Consider the following 12,514-nt stretch of genomic DNA (forward strand, 5'->3'; position numbering starts at 1 on the left):
TGATTATAAAGAATCTGCCTCACCGGCCGAGGTGGCCGAGCCGTTCTAGTCGCTTCAGTCCGGAACAGCGTGACTGCTGCGGTCGCAGGTTCGAGTCCTACTTGGGTATAGATGTGTGTGATGACCTTAGCTTAGTTAGGTTTAAGTAGTTCTAAGTTCTAGGGGACTGATGACCTCGGATGTTAAATCCCACAGTGCTCAGAGCCATTTTTTGAAGAAATTGCCTCGATTGCAAATCAACATCCGGTTTCTATTTGTAGTCGATGCGGATGTTGATTTGCAATCGAGGCGGATTCTTTATAATCATTAATATACAGAGACCTCAACAGCCAAGAACCACGTGTACAGCACAAAAGGGTGTGTCGGCTCCTTTCTGCAGAATGTTGATGCTCTTGCTAAGTGTGAGAGGTGCTTGATCCAGGCTTATGTAAGGTAACAGTCGGCCATGGTTCCATCAGATTACCTGCACTTGAGTGGATAAGCAGGGCCTGGTGGTGAAATAACTACTCAGTTGAATAACTTTGCAATGGGGAAATTACAAAATCGTCAGCATTTCATTGTCAGAAAAACAATAGCTCTCCCAGTCTCAGTCCATCTCTGTCACCGCTAGTGAAAGTCCATGATGAGCCATCACAACATGCGTGGACTTTCCTGCATCAGGTCAGCCTCCCTCTAAGCATACATCAATTTGTCAGGTGTCGTTAGTTCTCTGCTGGGTCTCCTTGTCGATGACTAGTTTTTGAATGGCAATATTTTCTGTCTCTGTATTCATTAAAATGTGTGTGTGTGTGTGTGTGTGTGTGTGTGTGTGTGTGTGTGTGTGTGTACTCACAGCTATCACTGAATTTCAGCCTCCAGTAGTATATGTATGAGAGATCTGGACCAAATAGATCAGTCTTTTAAAATTCCTTCATATGAAACGAAGATTTTAGTTTCACTGCCTCCCCCATTTAATAATTTATCTATATTCATGAAAGAAATGTTTATATCTTTAAAAAGTAAACATGTAATAATTTTTTTCTAAATAGTTTCTGCAAATTATTTTCCACAAACGAAATTTCCATTTATTTATAAAATAAAAATTTAATAAATCTTTTCTTTATAAATAAGCTTTCTAAGATCATGTTACTTTATATCCACGAACGAAATATTCATTTACTCAAAAAATAAAAATCTAATAAATTTATCTCTTCCTAAATTTATAGATTAATCTCTTTATAAATAAACTTTGTCAAACCTCATCTTTATATATCATAGATTCAAATTTAATTGTTTGATTAAAATTTTTTCCATATAAGAAAAAGTGAAATAAACTATACTCTAAAGCTATTTCAAAACTTAGAAAAGTAATGTAAGGATAAAAGTTATTCAAATGTAACTACACAAGATTTACAGCAGTTTATTGATTATTTTAATATCAAAAAAAAATGAAGAAGAGAGAACTAAGATAAAAAATATAAAATAAATTTGAACAATTTGTAAAAGTAAAAAATTAAAAAAATTGTTTTAAACTTCATAAAGAAACTTTAGTTTACTTTCAAGCAAACTTCCACGGGACACATCAAGGAAGCTATGACATGTAATCTTTGGGTTTATAGATCAACTGTGACTTATGTCAGTGATACGAAGGTCTACATTTCGAATATGGAAAGGACACTAGTGGACCCAACAGACTCGCGAAAAAGATAATAGATACCCTTCAAGTGTATTATGGCCAGGCCATTAGACAGAAACTATACAGTGTGACACGAAAATTGCAGTATGGGCGACGTATTTCCACATGGTGTTAACAGACGAATATGCATTGAACGTCTGTGCCACATTACTGCGTTTAAATGTCTATTGGCTGAGAGTGGTAACAACCCACACATCCACGAGGAGAGGGTTCAAAATTGTATCCTGAGTGTTGTCAAACACATTTACTGGTTTCTGGCAGATACTGAACGTCTAAAACATGGTGTTCATGGTAAAATGCAGAATCCAAATGAGTCTCTAGATTCCCTCATAAGTAAACAATATCTTGAAAACACATTTTCACCTGCTACACTTGGCAGAATTGCAACTTATGATGCATTTCTTGTATTTAATGTTGAAGACTAGAGAGGATGAAGGTATTAGAGAGAATTGGATTTCAGATAGGACATATCACTCAAGACATCTTGAGGAAAATAGATTAACAGCGCCTCTTCACAGCTGAAAAGTCATTTGAAGACGTTGTAAAGGAAAGGAGGCAGAAAAGAGGTAACAAGGAGATAAGCCATGAAGGGAAAGAGGACCCCGAGTACAACCTGGGGCCTTCTGAAGAGGTGATTTTAGAAAAATATGTTCGGAGGAATTTCTAGAAATTAAAGTTTTTTAAAGTTTACATACCTTTTCTCAGAATCTACAAAGGTTAAAATTATGAAATTTTGTATACTTATTTCTGTGAATCTAATAACTATTCAAAAGTGTGATGAGAAAGTGTGATTTATAGAGAAACTTCGTAGTCGACGTAGTTACCTGCATAAAGATGGAAATCGACCTGACACCGATACGCCAGGCTTTCGCAGTGGAGGGCGCGAGGCGCAGCGCACGGAGCCGTTATGAACGCGCACGCTGAGCAGCGCATGCGCAATGTCACCTCAGAAGGCTTTAAATAGCGGAGTTCAGCGCTTACTCGCCAGTACTACTACAGTGGCATTCACCTGAAGATGGCCAGAAGACTCTGCGCCGAAATATCGTGGCAGGAAGTTACTGATATCCGGCAGTTCTCCCGTGTTTTTATGGAACTATTCAAAAGTGAGTTTGGAAATTTTGAGTGTAAGCTGAGATGTAGCACAAGGGTCGTGATCAGTGACGAGAGTGAACTTCGTCCCAAACTGGTAGATGTGGAACTTTTGAATGGCAGACACAATCGCCTGATTCTCTTTCTCAATCTGAGAATAGTTCCTCCGTGCTGGGGATAGCATCTTGGACTGTTATGAGCCATCCTTATTCCTGTGAGCCAGGACTTCCAAAATAGCATAGGCTGAAGCATCAGCTGCCACAACCAAGGGGCAGTCTGGAGAGAAGGGAGTCCGGGAAGAGGCGGACTTGAGCGTAGTTTTCAAGCGGAGAGGAACTTGATCACAGGCAGGAGTCAAGTTGAAAGGCACCCCTTTGCGATGCAAGCGATTGAAGGGTTGTGCAACGTCAGCAGCTTGGGGTAAAATAAGTAGTAGTTAACCTTGCCCAAAAAACGTGGAGGTCATATAAATCCTTGGGGTGGGGAAGGACGTTCATGGCCACAACGTTTTGATCTGATGGATTAATGCCATCTTTACTGAGCCATTGGCCCAGGTATTCGAGTTCCATTTGGAGCTACACTTTTCCAGCTGACAGCGTAAGAATGCGGACTGCAGGGCGTGAAATAAGGTTCCGACGTTTTACAAATGCTCACAGCGTGTACGTCCTGTGACTAAGATATCATCGAGATAATTGACACAAGCAGGGATGGGCTGTATGAGCTGCTCCAGGTACCTCTGGAAGATAGCCGGCGCTGAGGAAATACCAAATGGAAGGCGCTTGTACCTATATAATGCGAAAGGTGTATTGATGAAAACCTCTAAGGGTAATAAATGGTGAGCCTCCACTAGGTCGCTCTTACTTGTTAGAGAAGTACTTGCGACACACAAGTTTTGTGAGAAGGTCTTCCTGCCTGGGAATGGGATAAGTTTTAACTGGGACTGTGCATTGACTGAAAGTCCGAAATCCTCACATAGACGAAGAGAGCCATTGGGTTTCTTGATCACCACTAAGGAGGTCGCCCAAGCACTCGCTTTCACTGGCTCGATGACACCAGGTGCCTGCAGTCCACTGAGCTGGATGTAAGGATGTAAGGCCACCGGAATTGGTCGAGCCCGCAACAACTGCGGCGGAGCATCTGGCCAGAGAGGAATGTGTGTCTGGAAGTCTGCAGCACACCTTAAGTCAGACTGAAACAGAGGGGCATAGGCCGAGCACCGATCACGAGGTCGTGAAACAAGACGACAGTGGAAACAACCTTAACTTCATAGAAATCGAAAAGCCAAACAGAATGGAAGCATCAAGTCCAAAAATGTTTAAAGGCGAAGGATATCAACCACCAATACTGTCAGGAGCTGGGGAACGTGTATATATATGACTGTGACTGAGAACAGCCCATTCAGGGGGAGAGAACCGTCACCATACACAACTGACTGCCGAGAGGTGGGAGACTGCTACAGCGAACCAAGGTGTGTATACATCGTCAGATTGATCAAGGAGACGGTGACCCCCCATATCGACCTGGAAACGAAAGTCGAAGATAATAATGCGGAATGTGAAGAACAACTTCCGCGTCAGTGGGCAGTCCTGTGGTACAACTGATTGCAGCTTGTGCACGGTATTCTGATGCCCTCTGGGGAAGAGGTGGGAACGGGTTGAGTGTGTGCGACAGACAGATTGGAGATGGCTGTCTTTCTGACAGACTGTGCACGTCTCATAGCGATGGAGACAGTCTGCGCGAGAGTGGGCAGAAAAGCACTGCAGGCAAGACGGAAGTGACCCACGAGACCGCTGATGAGGGGAGGCCGGCGGCTCCGAAGCCATAGAGACGTCGGAAAAGGAATATTGCTGCTCTCTGTCGGCTGTACCACGCCGACGTCACGAAAGAGGCGCCCATGGAGAGGATTCTACTGCTGACACCTATGGCCTCGCCATGGGACGCTCGTTTGCTACTTGTTCGATTTCAAAGGATTGAGCTATATGCAGATTGTCTTCCACCGAGGGGTTACCGAGTTTCAACGCACCTCTGGATTGGATGCCAGTTTAAAGACATCATCGCGAATCAAGGAGTCCACATACGACGCCTTGCAACACTGATTGGTGCAAGGGAAGTCGCATTTGTGGCTGAGAACCTGCACATGCGTGACCCAAGAATGGTATGCCTGACAGGGCTGTTTATAGTACTTGTAGAACAAGCCGAGACGCCAGGACATGGTGTCTATGGTAATAATAGTTAGTCATTAGAACATATATGTATTTCGTTAAAGGAGAGAGCCACAGGATCTGAAAACAGTGCAAACATGTGGAGCAGAAAGAACATCTCTGACAATGCCCAGGACAAGTATAACGACCGCTGTAGGGAGCCACCAGCGACCTGAAACGCTGTGAAATGTTTCAGACAATGCAAGTGTGTTTCCCAGTCTTCCTTACCTTCGTTAAAGGGCGGACACAAGAGCGGACGTAGGGGTGGCAGAAACCGGGATACCTGGGAGCTGGGGCGATAAGGCGCACCATGCCATGACTTTGTCCATCATCAACTGCAAAGATTGCTGTAATATGACTAATTGGCGCTGCTGCTGCTGCTGCATGGGCTGCTCCAGTTAATCCAGGAGAAAGACGAACTTAGCCTCCAAGCTACTGAACCTTTTAACTCGTCGCTAGTGTTATAGCCAAGAGCGATCAACGAGCGCTGCATGGCAGAGAATGGAATTAGTGGGACAAGGGAGACACTACCCCACATTGCATTGTCGCCAAATTTATTCAAGATGGGGGATCCAAGATTGCGGCAGTAGATATGGCAATGTCACAATGATGTCATTGTGGGAAGTTCAAATTTTGGCAGGAAGATAGGTAAATTGGGCTACCTCTACTAACCTAACATTCTCCCCTCCCCCCTCCCCTCACCATCTAAGAAAGTGTCAGAATGTTGAAATTCCAGCAGGACAACGCACCAAACCACAGTTACCTCCACTAACCTAAGAAAATGGTGGGTAACTAGGTCTCTTGGGCCACCTCCACTATCCTAACTCATCCGACCACCACATTTTCCTAGGAACTGGAGGGAAAACGACTTAGCCTGTGCTGGATATGATGGACATAAGCCTATTTTCAGTATTTATATAAACAATTAGAGTCAGTACGACCATCAAATGTGTTGAACCCAAGGTCTAGAGTGCAACTGACATAGTACACAGTACCACCACCAGAAGGCTATATTGTCCCTCCTATGATTTAATCCAAGATGACGGTCTGGAGGGGGAAAAATGGCAGTAACAGCACTCAGCCTGTTCTAGTGTGGTGGATAAGATGCACGTAAGTCTTTAGTTTGCAGGCAGTCTTTATTTACACAGTTCGAGGCAGTACCTCCTTCCAGTGCATCCACCATCAGGTCAGGAGTCCAACAGACATAGTCCACAGTACTGCCACCAGAGGACACTGTCATCCATTATGTGACGTAATCCAAGCTGGTGGTCTGGGGGAAAATGGTGGAAAAAGGACTCGGCCTGTTCTGGGTGGCTGGAGGGAGGAAGGAGTGTACTTTTTTCATTTTGGAACAACTTATTTAGGGATGTATTTGACATAGTATATGTATTACACTGATACAAAGCTCTCGCTCTGACGTGCTTGGGGTCACACTATGCGGCACACAGAGCTTCAAACTACTTGTGAATCACCGAAATAATGCAGTATACTGATGTACAGACACGCAGACAATTACTAAATTACCGAAATAATGTATTGCACACCCTACAGACTTGCAAACTCCACGTAAATCACCAAAATAATGCAGTACATTGATATGCAGACAGGCAAACAACTCGTAAATTGTCAAAATAATGCATCTAAAAGACACTGCAAACACGCTTGCTAATTGTCAACTGTCCATATCATGCACTGCACATCTGCTCACAAAATAATGCAACAGACTCCAAAACAACTCGTAAATTGTCAAAAGATAATGAATGTGTAACACTCACAATGCAAAAACAGCCGAAAATAGTCCAGGGCATAAACAGTCAATACACATGAAAAACACTTTCAAACTATCCTCAATCGCAACTATCAGAGGCTCCAATGCGCCCACATGCTTTGCAGGGCCAGCCAGACACAAGCCAGTGCTGGAGCGCTAGCCATTTGCTCTTGCGCCGTTGCCGATGGCATGTTTAAGTCATGTCTACACTTAGATTTTTTGAGTGTTATACTGCTTTCATCTGTATGTAATTAAGCGTCAAGTCACCCACTGGGGCTTGCTTACATGTTCACCACCGCTAACGTGATCATTCTCTCTACCTGCAGTCCAGCGAAGACCCTATAGCCAAGAAACTCATCCACCCTTTGCGATCCTAACTGGACATGCGAGCTGTATCTAGCCATGCACGTATGCTTACCTGTGCAGCATGGCTGACGCATCACTGCAAAATGCAAACATGACGATTCACCATCTAAAAGGTTCTCAATGTTATACAAATGTCACATGGCTATCTAAAATAAGATCCAAGTCGATCTCTCGTGTAGTGTCCCCAGAAATAGTTAATGGTCGCTTTTGTAGGAGCTTTTGTGATATCTCAACTTGTCTGCATGGAAATTCTTGCCCTAACAGAACCAGTTTACGAAAAAAATAGCGCAGAATAACGCCGAATACATTCTTCCTTCGTCCTAACATCGCACCCTGTCCTTCATGTGTTACCCTACCTACTTTAAATATACGGAAATGTCCTCACCACTATGTAAAGACTCCTAATTCCTGGCACAAAGGATGTCTTGTGAATGAATGTAGCATTATGTTTGGCTCTTATTGAACTTACCCGCTAAATTACTGATGCCGCCAGTCAGGGAGTACCATCTGCCTTTCGTTTCTTTCTGCAGATGAGACTTGCAGCAAACAAACACTATTTAGTTCCTATTACCATAATTCACCGACAATGAAACCCTGCAGAGTGGTCTACAGATTGTCAAAAACAGGTAGCTCCTTACCGAATTACACTGCTCTGCCACTGAGAATGGTAGCTTGAATGTTAGAGCGTGAAACCGATCTCCTGCCTGGAAATATAGCAACTTGTACCATGTCGATGTAGTAAACAAACAATTTGTATCCTGTGCCATACAAAATCGCCTCTCTTACATCATTCAAATAGGTATCGACCGCCAGACACTCGTACATATACCATGTAGACAGACAGCGCAAGCACATACACTGTAGGTATTCTCCTCACTGCACTAGATATTTCCCATGAGGTCGGGTGGTTATCCACTCATGATGTATGACCAGAGCGCCCTCGTACAAAGGCTTGGTCCGTTCCCCTCGACACAAAGACGTTACTCTTTCTTGTCATGCTAGGCTTGCTTTTCTACACCGATCTTCAGACCTCCATTGTTCCATCAAGGTGCATGAGTTGTGTGACATAGCCTGTGTTGGACTTGTATACAACCACATGTTATGTGTTTGACTTAGAGCACTGTCTACCTGTGATCGTTAACAGCAAATCTCTCCGTCACCAAAGAACTTCCATCTTATGTGTGGTGAAACATGACCATCTTGTTTCGGAACATTCCCCTGAATGAAAGAAGATTTATGCGATGTACCCCATTCCCTTCTAGCATCTTGCGTACAAAAATTGAGACTTCAGTTTCATAACTAAGTTAGTGATGGGTGTTTGTAAGAAACTTCAATCCACAAGTGTACATCTGCTTGATAGCTATGCTGTTTACAGAGTTAGTGGCTGCATGATTCGTAATTTCACATATCGGACGCTGCTGCTATGTGGTATCTGTTTCCTTGTAGGAGGTATTCTCTGTTAATAAAAAACTAAACTCCTACCAAACAGGCCATGAAGGCCCAAAGATACCGACCAGTTGCAGTGTAATCCTCAGCCTACAGGTGTCAGTGGATGTGGATATGGAGGGGCATGTGGTCAGCACACCACTCTCCAACCCGTATGTCGGTTCCCGAGGCCGGAGCTTCTACTTCTCAATCAAGTAGCTCCTCAGTTTGCCTCACAAGGGCAGAGTGCCACCTGCTTGCCAACAGCATTCGGCAGACCAGATGGTCACCCATCCAAGTACTAGCCCAAGCCGCGAGCGCTTAACTTCGGTGATCTGACGGGAACCGGTGTTACCTCTGTGGCAAGGCCGTTGGCATTCTCCGTTAATAACGATCATTCTATATAGGATGGACGTGAGCATAGTATAATTCCTGAAGAATGATCGAATGTGAACAGTGGACGCTACACATCTCTAGAAAGTATATTGTGTTTGTATTACACAGAGACAAGTAGTTCTTTCAGTTTACTGAGTTAACATAGTTAATCGTAGAGTAGCCTGCAGGAAGGATGTATGTCATCCACTGGAAATTTATTCCTTTCATTGGAATGTTAACAGCGCTGCATTCCACATGACTGATAGGTCGGAAACTGAAGTGATGAACATTATAACCTGTTTTAAGTACAGAGTAGCCTGAGGAGTGTGTGTAATTATACTCCCTCTTACCAATATCCTACTGGTACTGATCCCAGATACTAGAAGAATACTTTAAAATTGAAAGAGTAGTTGATTTACGTAAAATACTTTGAACTCCATCATTTTGGAACTTCATCATCCACAAAAATCATTCGTTTCTTGTTCTTCTTTATCGTCTGCTATTACATCACACAACACTTCCAAATCTACTACTATACACCGATAAGTGTTGCTAACCTCTTCGACATGGGCATGTCTGGAGAAATCTTGTGCACTTGGACGTGCAAGGACTCGTCAAGCTCTGTTCATTCACGAGAGCAGAATGTAGCATTCTTCTTCTGGTCAGCTGAATATTAAATCGGTAACGGTGTCGCCGAGCGGGTAGGTCAAACAAAGATAGTACGAGGGGTCTTTCAGTCTCTGATTTTATCCTAAGACTACGGGAATGTTCTGTGACTCCCATCCACATAGAGATAGATCATATATTAAGCACTATGCTCGAGGTGCTATAAATATGTAGAGCACTGTCTGGTATACTTTGATGATGCATGTGTTCGACAGTTAACAATGAATGGACATATGGCACGGTCATCTATCTACATTCACAACGATACTTGCAAGGTTGAGAAGGGGTGGTTTAGCTATAACACTGAAATTAGGAAACACACTGCCGCATCATAGGTCGGTGTTGAAATTACTGTAAAATTGCTAAAAATGTTCGCACCATCAACTATGATGCTTATTATTACTGTACATCGACGGTATCTTTTCCATCCAACCCGTCCCCTGGTACACTGTTGGTTACTACATAATTATTTCTTGTTTAAGTTGGAGAAAGAGTTTTGGCGGAGAGGGGATTGCTAGCACAGAAACAGTGATTGCGTACATGACTGCAAGATGAGGATGTTGTGTTTGCAGAAGAGCCAACACCGTGTTACGAGAGGAGGCCGAAATGCACGCGATTAGCTCACGCAAGCTGGCGTGAGGAGGGAAGGACTATACTGACGTGAGGTCTGGAACATGACAATGAATTAGAATTCAGAAAGCGGGCGTGTCATTAGTTTGATACTTAACTTTAATCCATTAATGATGAACGTCGCTCTTGACGGTACATGAGTCACAATATTATCTGTTCAGAAGATATAGTAACTGAATATGGCGCCTTGCTAGGTCGTAGCAAATGACGTAGCTGAAGGCTATACTAAACTGTCGTCTCTGCAAATGAGAGCGTATGTAGTCAGTGAACCATCGCTGCGCAACTGCGCGAGTGCTAGGGAGTCTCTCTCTAGACTAGACCTGCCGTGTAGTGGCGTTCGATCTGCAATCACTGATAGTGGCGACACGCGGGTCCGACGTATACTAACGGACCGCGGCCGATTTAAAGGCCAACACCTAGCAAGTGTGGTGTCTGGCGGTGACACCACAGACGAATCACTCGAAATGGAATGCAGAGGCATCACCTTTTCTGTCACTGTGACAGATGATTTTAAATGTAGAGGTCGTCAATCCCCTTTGGACAGCAGTTTGGAAACCCTCCACAACGCCGCCAAACCCTTTTAGTTTCCCTATGTTGTAACAGTCTTTTACTTAAAATCATCCAGTGTGTGCGGTGTGTTATGGTAGCAGCACTAGCAACTTGACTTATACCACCATGTGACATCTAGTTTTCTGTGAGAAGCAATGGATCAGAACGTATTGATGTCAGTTTAGAACCTGACACACACCTAGAAGTCGTGGCGAAAAAAACAATATATCAGTGTATAAAGCGTGTTACAGAAGAAAAAAATAATGTTTCAAACAACAACACAGTCTCGCAGGGAGGGTCTCTTTGACTTATAGTACAGTTTGTGGCATACACTCATGCTCCTAGATTACAAGCGATGCACCTTTACACTGGTCCGTGCAATGTATCAATTGCTGTATATTTAGTAGTATCATCACATGTGCTCTATGTTGGCAAGCAGACGGTATTTATTTTCGATATATGGGAGGAGAGAGATATGGTAAAAATCTTACCGCGTTTTCTATCGGATGAAGTTAGTGGAGCTTTTATAGTTCGTAATTTTTCTCTAATGGATGGTATCGAATAACGAAGATAGAATGTTGGGGTGATAGAGGTGAATGGGCCCTGAGGGACACGCATCTATAGTACTTGTATGTAGTTTGGGGACACAACACAGTGTAGCAGCGCAATCCTCGTCCGACTCCCAGTTCCCGTTTCAAAATGGTTCAAATGGCTCTGAGCACTATGGGACTCAACTGCAGTGGTCATAAGTCCCCTAGAACTTAGAACTACTTAAACCTGACTAACCTAAGGACAGCACACAACACCCAGCCATCACGAGGCAGAGAAAATCACTGACCCCGCCGGGAATCGAACCCGGGAACCCGGGCGTGGGAAGCGAGAACGCTACCACACGACCACGAGATGCGGGCAGTTCCCGTTTCCATCGAATGGTTAAAACACAGTCCTGTCACAGTAACTCAGCCTGTTTCTACATGGGTTGCAGAAGGTGTTAGATACAGTTTTCTCCGACTTCTACTCAGTTCTGACTTACAATGGAACGATCACATGCGCAAAGCTGCAGGGATGGTAGCTCAGAGTCTGAGGGGCAGTTGCAAGATGCATAGGAACTACGTAAAACCCTGTTGGAATCTTACTGTAGCAGATATATTCGAGAAAGCTAACTCGTTTTGAGATATGACAATGTCAGAAATATGATTTTCTAGTGGCTGTGGTCATTAAAGGACTTCTCCATAAGAACCAACGCAGGTATGTGGTTGGATGGAAAGACTTGGTCCCAAATCCCAGATTGCATTTCTCACGGATAGCGTAACACTAGAGATCTGAAAAGCATGTGTACATTTCTTACGACCTCATCAGCACACCATCTAATGTTTGTCTTCTCAATCAACCTCCCCTATAACCCAGTGAATATTTAACAGAACTTCTCACATAGTATCAAGACAGAATGTTTTAGAAATGCTGGAGAAATATCTAGCGGCGACATGAGGGAATAGCAAATACCAGTTTGATACCACACTCCTTAGCCGAATCGCTTTCAAAATTCGGTAATTTTATTACGAGGGTGCACCGTCGGCGATGTGTAACCACACTAATGGTCTGATAATATACATTCCTAGCATCACCATCTATATTCAGTGTCATGGTATCTGTCTGGAAAAAACTCGTCATTCAGAGGTAATGCTATACCTCAATTTATAAAGCCAGTGCAGCTTTTACATGGATACTTGTGTGCACCTGTAGATCAGGACCGCTTGTGACAGTAACATA

The 12,514-nt window shown here is 43.6% G+C and overlaps 1 pseudogene; it reads right to left on the minus strand.

Moving 5' to 3' along the window:
- Nucleotides 1-8,782: 8,782 nt before the first annotated feature.
- On the minus strand, nucleotides 8,783-8,900 carry LOC126189226 (5S ribosomal RNA; annotated as a pseudogene).
- Between the last annotated feature and the right edge of the window lie 3,614 nt (nucleotides 8,901-12,514).

Source organism: Schistocerca cancellata, chromosome 5 (genome assembly GCF_023864275.1).
Source record: "Schistocerca cancellata isolate TAMUIC-IGC-003103 chromosome 5, iqSchCanc2.1, whole genome shotgun sequence".
NCBI classification, from domain to species: domain Eukaryota; kingdom Metazoa; phylum Arthropoda; class Insecta; order Orthoptera; family Acrididae; genus Schistocerca; species Schistocerca cancellata.